Below are 8,840 nucleotides of genomic sequence, written 5' to 3' on the forward strand. Positions count from 1 at the left end.
CGTAAACAGTAATTAATAACTTGAAGAATTACATCAAAATCCTCTTTCTCAGGTACACAGGTGACGTCCGTAAACAATAATTAATAAATTCAAGAATTACATCAAAATCCTCTTTCTCAGGAACACAGGTGACGTCCGTAAACAATAATTAATAACTTCAAGAATTACATCAAAATCCTCTTTCTCAGGTACACAGGTGACGTCCGTAAACAAGAATTAATAACTTCAAGAATTACATCAAAATCCTCTTTCTCAGGTACACAGGTGACGTCCGTAAACAATAATTAATAACTTCAAGAATTACATCAAAATCCTCTTTCTCAGGTACACAGGTGACGTCCGTAAACAATAATTAATAACTTCAAGAATTACATCAAAATCCTCTTTCTCAGGTACACAGGTGACGTCCGTAAACAATAAGAGTAGTGATGCAACCTTTCAAAAATTACCGAATCCGGATAAAAGTAATAATAATGCTAATCATGCTAATGGTGATGATGACGAAAGTGTTGCTATCAGTTAAGAGAATAATGTGTCACTCTTTTGAACTTCTTCAAATAGTGTAATTATGTATTCGTTTTTGTTTGTTTGTTTGTTTTAATCCTCGTAGATTTTACCATGCCATGTACTTATAAACACACACACACACACACACACACACACACACACACATACAGATAGATAAATAAATACATATAGACAGACTGACATACATCCAGACAAACAGATAGAGAGATAGAGAAAGAAACAGATAGAACGGCGGACAGACAGACAGCCTTACGTTCAGCAAAGACAAATATAATCTTTACCCCAGAGTGCAGGCTAGAGGTTTGGAAGGGAAGCAGAAAGGGAAGAAAGGGAAGGGTTCAGAGCAACATGAATCAATGTTCATTATCCGTTCCCGCAAGGCAAGGCAACATACAAATGGGTAAAATCCTGTTGTTTGGGGATTCCGATCTGCTGTGGAAGGAAGGAGGGAGAGGGGGGGGGGAGGGAGGGAGAGGGAGAGGGAGGTGGGGGAGGGTGAGAAGAGAGAAAAAGAGAGAGTGGGGGGGTGATAGAGGAAGAAAGAGATGAAGAGGGAGAAAGAAGTACTGAGTGACCTCACGCAGATTTAGTACCTTTTTCTCTTCTTTGTTCGCTTCCCTTACCCTCACACCATTTTCCCATTTTCTCCTGTTTCCTGTCTCTCTTACTCTCTCTCTTTCTCATTCTCATTCTCATTCTCATTCTCATTCTCATTCTCATTCTCGTTCTCGTTCTCGTTCTTGTTCTCGTTCTCGTTCTCGTTCTCGTTCTCGTTCTCGTTCTCGTTCTCGTTCTCGTTCTCGTTCTCGTTCTCGTTCTCGTTCTCGTTCTCTTTCTCTTTCTCTTTCTCTTTTTCTCCTTCTCTCTTTTTCTTCCTCTTTCTCTTCTCTTTTCTTTCTATTCTCTCTCTCTCTCTCTCTCTCTCTCTCTCTCTCTCTCTCTCTCTCTCTCTCTCTCTCTCTCTCTCTCTCTCTCTCTCTCTCTCTCTCTCTCTCTCTCTCTTTCTCTCTCTCTCACGCCCCCCCCCCCTCTCTCTCTCTCTCTCTCTCTCTCTCTCTCTCTCTCTCTCTCTTCTCTCTCTCTCTCTCTCTCTCTCTCTCTCTCTCTCTCTCTCTTACTCTCTCTTTCCTAGACGCTGTAGACGAATACTGATTGCTTGTTAAATTATTCGTTCTGCATTTTTATTTAATTCTTTTAAATGATAGAATTTTTAAGGAATAAGTAGCTTCGATACATAAGCGATAATGAAATATGGATAATGCGTTAATGGAAAATATTGCACTGTGCGCAAAAATAGTGCCGATTTGCTTTAATATCACTGCGCTTTATCAATTATATCACAGGTTTACTTGTCATCGTAACAGAATTAATGTAATATGCAGCTTTACATAATGCCATTTAACATTTCCATACTGCGCAGCCTGAATTTTAGCATGAAACAGGACATGCACTAAGTAGACCTATGATTTGTTGAATAATAATGCATTCGTAATCACGCAGTACATAACAATAGGTGGTTACCATTTCTGCACATGCAATAATGTTGCGTGTATAAACCAGCGATACGCCGAATGGATATTTATCAACATTCACGAATGCGAATATGAATTTCCAATATTCGAGAATGCAAAGGTAGATGCTTTGGTTCCGGGGATATCTGATGCAACCCGGATGAACTTTGAACATGGCGTATCTCGCTAGAAAGCACTTTCTTTCTCTTTCTTTTTCTTTCTCTCTTTATTTTTCTTTCTCTCTCTCTCTTTCTCTTTTTACCTCTCTCTCTCTCTCTCTCTCTCTCTCTCTTCTCTCTCTCTCTCTCTCTCTCTCTCTCTCTCTCTTCCTTTCTCCCTCTCTCTCTCTCTCTCTCCCTCTCTCTTTCTCTCGGCTTCACTCTCTCTCTTTCTCTTTTTACTCTCTCTCTTTCTCTAGATTTCGCTCTTTCTTTTTCTTTTTCTTTTCTCGTCTCTCTCTCTCTCTCTCTCTCTCTCTCTCTCTCTCTCTCTCTCTCTTCTCCTCCCTCTCTCTATCTATCGAGCATTCCCTATCTTTTTATTTGTTTGTTTGCTTTCCTGTCTGCCTGTGTGTTTATCAAAGTATCTATCTGTAATATAAAATCATTCTTATCTTGTCATGACCCCAAACCCTGGAGATAATTTTTTTTCTTTTTTACAATTTTGATAACACGTTATCAAATATCAATCAAGAAAAAAAAAAACGAAAACTTATTAAAACTCCGGCAACACTACTAAGAGAAATGAGATAAGGATAAGAATAAATAACAACAATTATAATGATAATGATATCAGTCCAGGAGTTAACTTGGAGCAGCTGCCTAGTACATCTAAGCGTTTTAATTCGTTTAATAAAGTGCTAGAGAAACCGGATAAATATTCATAAAATTAGCATCTGTAAAGTGCTTGCAGACAACATGCAAATGGAAATACAAGTGAGAGTAATATGAATCTTGCTTCATGCAGAATTATATTACTTCATTTATCTTTTTTTTTTATCTTCCTCTTTGTTTATTTTACTTTGTGTTTTGTGTCTTTTTCTAGGATACGTAACACTTTTTCTTTCTCTCTCTCTTTTAATTTCCTCTCCATTACACCATTATCCTGCTCTAGAACTTATCCCTAAGTTTTAACATACTGCCCGACATATAGTACCTTTTCGCGTAAAATTTATTTGTCATTAACGCCAAAATAACACCTCTTCTGCATAATTTCTCTCCAGCAAGGAAGTTATCTTAACAAAATCCGTATGTTTTTGTTTTGTTTTTTTCTTTTTGTTTTTTGTTTTTCCCGTATGTTTTTTTTCTTTTTACTTTTCTTTTCTTTTCTTTTCTTTTCTTTTCTTTTCTTTTCTTTTCTTTTCTTTTCTTTTCTTTTCTTTTCTTTTCTTTTCTTTTCTTTTCTTTTCTTTGTTTTCTTTTCTTTCTTTCTTTCTTTTCTTTTCTTTTTCTTTTCTTTTCTTCTTATTCTTATGCTAATGCTTCTCCTTCTTCTACTTCTTCATCTTCTTCTTCTTCTTCTTTTTCCTCTTCTTGCATTAAGCCATTTTACTGGGTACATGAGTGGATGGTGTTAATTTGCAGATTTTATCTAGGTTTCTTGCGTGTTAAAGTTTGCGTGTTCTCTCCGAGCTCTTTCTTGCAGTGTTCTTCTGTTTTGCTCTTTCTTGTATCGAGTATTTTTTTCCTTTCTCCTTTTTCTATTTATTTCCAGTTATCGATTTCTCTTAGAAAGTTCAATATAGGTTTCGTTTTTTCCTTTTTTCCTTTTTTTTCTTTTTATTTGTAGTGGGAAATACTATATATCTTTAAATCTAAATATATTTGTTTCTGTGTTTAGGATTTAGGAAAGAAAATCTTGCATTATATTATTTTCTTTTGAAAATGATATTTGACTTTCTCTGCTTTGCATTTTCTCGGTGCTAGATAATAACTGCTTAACCCTTTCAGAATCTTAAACATGATAATCCAATAATGATGATGATAGTAATAATAGCCATGATAATGGTAATAACAGTAGTCATAATAGTGATAATAATGATAATAATTAAGGTATGATTATGATAGTGTTAATGGACCAATAGCAATAACAATAATAACACCAATAGCAATAATGATAATGATAACAATAATAAAAATAATATTAGTAATGATAATGATAATAATAACAACATAATAATAATAATGACAATAATAATAATGATAATGATAATAATAATAATCGTGATAAAAACTGAAATAATTGTAAAGAATTATAATAATAAGAATAATAACATCAATAACGATGAAAAGAGATATGATAAAAAGAATAACAATAATACTTAGAACCAATCAGAGAGCGCATACCTCCGCCAAGGCAATTTAGTCACTGATGCAATAAAGATATTCACACTTCAAGAATTACATCAAAATCCTCTTTCTCAGGTACACAGGTGACGTCCGTAAACAATTATTAATAAATTCAAGAATTACATCAAAATCCTCTTTCTCAGGTACACAGGTGACGTCCATAAACAATAATTAATAACTTCAAGAATTACATCAAAATCCTCTTTCTCAGGTACACAGCTGACGTCCGTAAACAATAAGAGTAGTGATGCAACCTTTCAAAAAATTACTGAATCCGGATAAAAGTAATAATAATGCTAATCATACTAATGGTGATGATGACGAAAGTGTTGCTATCAGTTAAGAGAATAATGTGTCACTCTTTTGAAGTTCTACAAATAATGTAATTATGTATTCGTTTTTGTTTGTTTGTTTGTTTTAATCCTCGTAGATTTTACCATGCCATGTATCTATAAACACACACACATACATATACAGATAGATAAATAAATACATATAAACACACTGACATACAGCCAGACAAACAGATCAAACAGATAGAGAGATAGAGAAAGAAACAGATAGAACGGCGGACAGACAGACAGCCTTACGTTCAGCAAAGACAAATATAATCTTTACCCCAGAGTGCAGGCTAGTGGTTTGGAAGGGAAGCAGAAGGGGAAGAAAGGGAAGGGTTCAGCGCAACATGAATCAATGTTCATTATCCGTTCCCGCAAGGCAAAGGCAACATACAAATGGGTAAAATCCTGTTGTTTGGGGATTCCGATCTGCTGTGGAAGGAAGGAGGGAGGGAGAGGGAGAGGGAGGGAGAGAGGGAGGTGGGGGAGGGTGAGAAGAGAGAAAAAGAGAGAGTGGGGGTGATAGAGGAAGAGGGAGATGGAGAGGGAGAAAGAGGTACTGAGTGACCTCACGCAGATTTAGTCCCTTTTTCTCTTCTTCTTTGTTCGCTTCCCTTACCCTCACCCCATTTTCCTATTTTCTCCTGTTTCCTATCTCTCTTACTCTCTCTTTCTCTTTCTCTTTCTTTCTCTTTCTCTTTCTCTTTCTCTTTCTCTTTCTCTTTCTCTTTCTCTTTCTCTTTCTCTTTCTCTTTCTCTTTCTCTTTCTCTCTCTCTTTCTCTTTCTCTTTCTCTCTCTCTCTCTCTCTCTTTCTCTCTGTCTCTCTCTCTCTCCTAGACGTTGCAGACGAATACTGATTGCTTGTTAAATTATTCGTTCTGTAAAGTGACGAGGTTGATGTGCTTTCATTTTATTTAATTCTTTTAAATGATAGAATTTTTAAGGAATAAGTAGCTTCGATACAAAGCGATAATGAAATATGGATAATGCGTTAATGGAAAATATTGCACTCTGCGCAAACATAGTGCAGATTTGCTTTAATATCAGTGCGCTTTATCAATTAAATCACAGGTTTACTTATCATCGTAACAGAATGAATGTAATATGCAGCTTTACATAATGCCATTGAACATTTCCATACTGCACAGCCTGAATTTCAGCATGAAACAGGACATGCACTAAGTAGACCTATGATTTGTTGAATAATAATGCATTCGTAATCACGCAGTACATAACAATAGGTGGTTACTATTTCTGCACATGCAATAATGTTGCGTGTATAAACTAGCGATACGCGGAATGGATAGTTTTCAACATTCACGAATGCGAATATGAATTTTCAATATTCGAGAATGCAAAGGTAGATGCATTGGTTCCGGGAATATCTGATGCAACCCGGATGAACTTTGAACATGGCGTATCTCGCTAGAAAGCACTTTCTTTCTCTTTCTTTTTCTTTCTCTTTCTCTTTTTCTCTTTATTTTTTTCTCTCTGTCTTTCTCTTTCTATCTCTCCCTCTCTCTCTTTCTCTTTCTCTTTCTCTTTCTCTTTCTCTTTCTGTTTCTCTCTCTCTCCCTCTCTTTCTCTTTCTCTTTCTCTTTCTTTTTCTCTTTCTCTCTCTCTTTCTCTTTTTACCTCTCTCTCTCTCTCTCTTTCTCTCTCTCTCTCTCTCTCTCTCTGTCTCTCTCTCTCTCTCTCTCTCTCTCTCTCTCCCTCTCTCTCTCTCTATCTATCTATCTATCTATGTATCTATCTCTCTATCTCTCTCTCTCTCTCTTCTCCCCCCTCTCTATATATATCGAGCATTCCCTATCTTTTTATTTATTCATTTGTTGGCCTTCCTGTCTGTCCGTCTGTTTATCAAAGTATCTATCTATCTATATTATATCTAAAATAATTCTTATCTTGTCATAAGCCCAAAACCTGGAGATAACTTTTTTCTTTTTCACAATTTTGATAATACGTTATCAAATATTGATAAAAAACGAAAACTTATTAAAAATCCGGCAACACTACTAAGAGAAATGAGATAAGGATAAGAATAAATAACAATAATTATGATGATAATGATGATATCAGTCCAGGAGTTAACTTGGAGCAGCTGCCTAGTACATCCAAGCGTTTTAATTCGTTTAATAAAGTGCTAGAGAAACCGGATAAATATTCATAAAATTAGCATCTGTAAAGTGCTTGCAGACAACATGCAAATGGAAATACGAGTGAGAGTAATAAGAATTTTGCTTGTGAATGCAAAATTTCACTATCATATTCACATTTCTCTGACCCGCACCTTATGCAGAATTATATTACTGCATTTATCAATTTTTTTATATTTTCTTCCTCTTTGTTTATTTTACTTTGTGTTTTGTGTCTTTTTCTAGAATACGTAACACTTTTTCTTTCTCTCTCTCTTTTAATTTCCTCTCCATTACACCATTATCCTGCTCTAGAACTTATCCCTAAGTTTTAACATACTGCCCGACATATAGTACCTTTTCGCGTAAAATTTATTTGTCATTAACGCCAAAATAACACCTCTTCTGCATAATTTCTCTCCAGCAAGGAAGTTACCTTAACAAAAACCTGTATTTTTTTTTTTTCCCGAATGTTTTTCTTCTTTTCCTTTTCCTTTTCCCTTTTCTTTTCTTTTCTTTTCTTTTCTTTTCTTCTTATTCTTATTCTTCTCCTCCTTCATCATCGTCTTCTTCTTCTTCTTCTTCCTCTTCTTCATGTATTAAGCCATTTTACTGGGTACGTGAGTGGATGGTGTTAATTTGCAGAACATTTTAGGTTTCTTGCGTGTTAAAGTTTGCGTGTTCTCTCCGTGCTCTTTCTTGCAGTGTCCTTCTGTTTTGCTCTTTCTTGTATCGAGTAATTTTTTTCTTTTCTCCTTTTTCTATTTATTTCCAGTTATCGGTTTCTCTTAGAAAGTTCAATATAGGTTTCGTTTTTCTTTTTCCTTTTTTTCTTTTTATTTGTTGTGGGAAATACTATATATCTTTAAATCTAACTATATTTGTTTCTGTGTTTAGGATTTAGGAAAGAAAATCTTGCATTGTATTTTTTTTTTTTTTTTTTTTTATAATTTGAAAAATCATATTTGACTTTCTTTGCTTCTATCACTTTCTCGGTACTTGATAATAACTGCTTAACCCTTTCAGAATCTTAAACAAGATAATCCAATAATGATGATGATGATAGTGATAATAGCCTTGATAATGGTGATAGTAGTAGTCATAATAGTGATAATAATGATAATGATAAAGGTAATGATATTCATGATGATAATGTTAATGAAAAATAGCAATAACAATAACAATAGCAATAGCAATAATGATAATAACAATAATAAAAAATAATATTAGTAATGATAATGCTAATAATAACAACATAATGATAATAATGACAATAATAATAATCATACTGATAATAATAATAATCGTGATAAAATCTGAAATAATTGTAAAGAATTAAAATAATAAGAATGATAATAACAACAATAACGATGAAAAGAGATATGATAAAAAGAATAACCATAATAACTAGAAGCACTCTGAGAGCGCATACCTCCGCCAAGGCAATAGGGTCACTGATGCAATAAAGTTATTCACACTTCAAGAATTACATCAAAATCCTCTTTCTCGGGTACACAGGTGACGTCCGTAAACAATAATTAATAACTTCAAGAATTACACCAAAATCCTCTTTCTCAGGTACACAGGTGACGTCCGTAAACAATAATTAATAAATTCAAGAATTACATCAAAATCCTCTTTCTCAGGTACACAGGTGACGTCCGTAAACAATAATTAATAACTTCAAGAATTACATCAAAATCCTCTTTCTCAGGTACACAGGTGACGTCCGTAAACAATAATTAATAACTTGAAGAATTACATCAAAATCCTCTTTCTCAGGTACACAGGTGACGTCCGTAAACAATAATTAATAACTTGAAGAATTACATCAAAATCCTCTTTCTCAGGTACACAGGTGACGTCCGTAAACAATAAGAGTAGTGATGCAACCTTTCAAAAAATTACCGAATCCGGATAAAAGTAATAATAATGCTAATCATGCTAATGGTGATGATGACGAAAGTGTTGTTATCAGT

Source organism: Penaeus vannamei, chromosome 4, assembly GCF_042767895.1.
Source record: "Penaeus vannamei isolate JL-2024 chromosome 4, ASM4276789v1, whole genome shotgun sequence".
Taxonomy (NCBI): domain Eukaryota; kingdom Metazoa; phylum Arthropoda; class Malacostraca; order Decapoda; family Penaeidae; genus Penaeus; species Penaeus vannamei.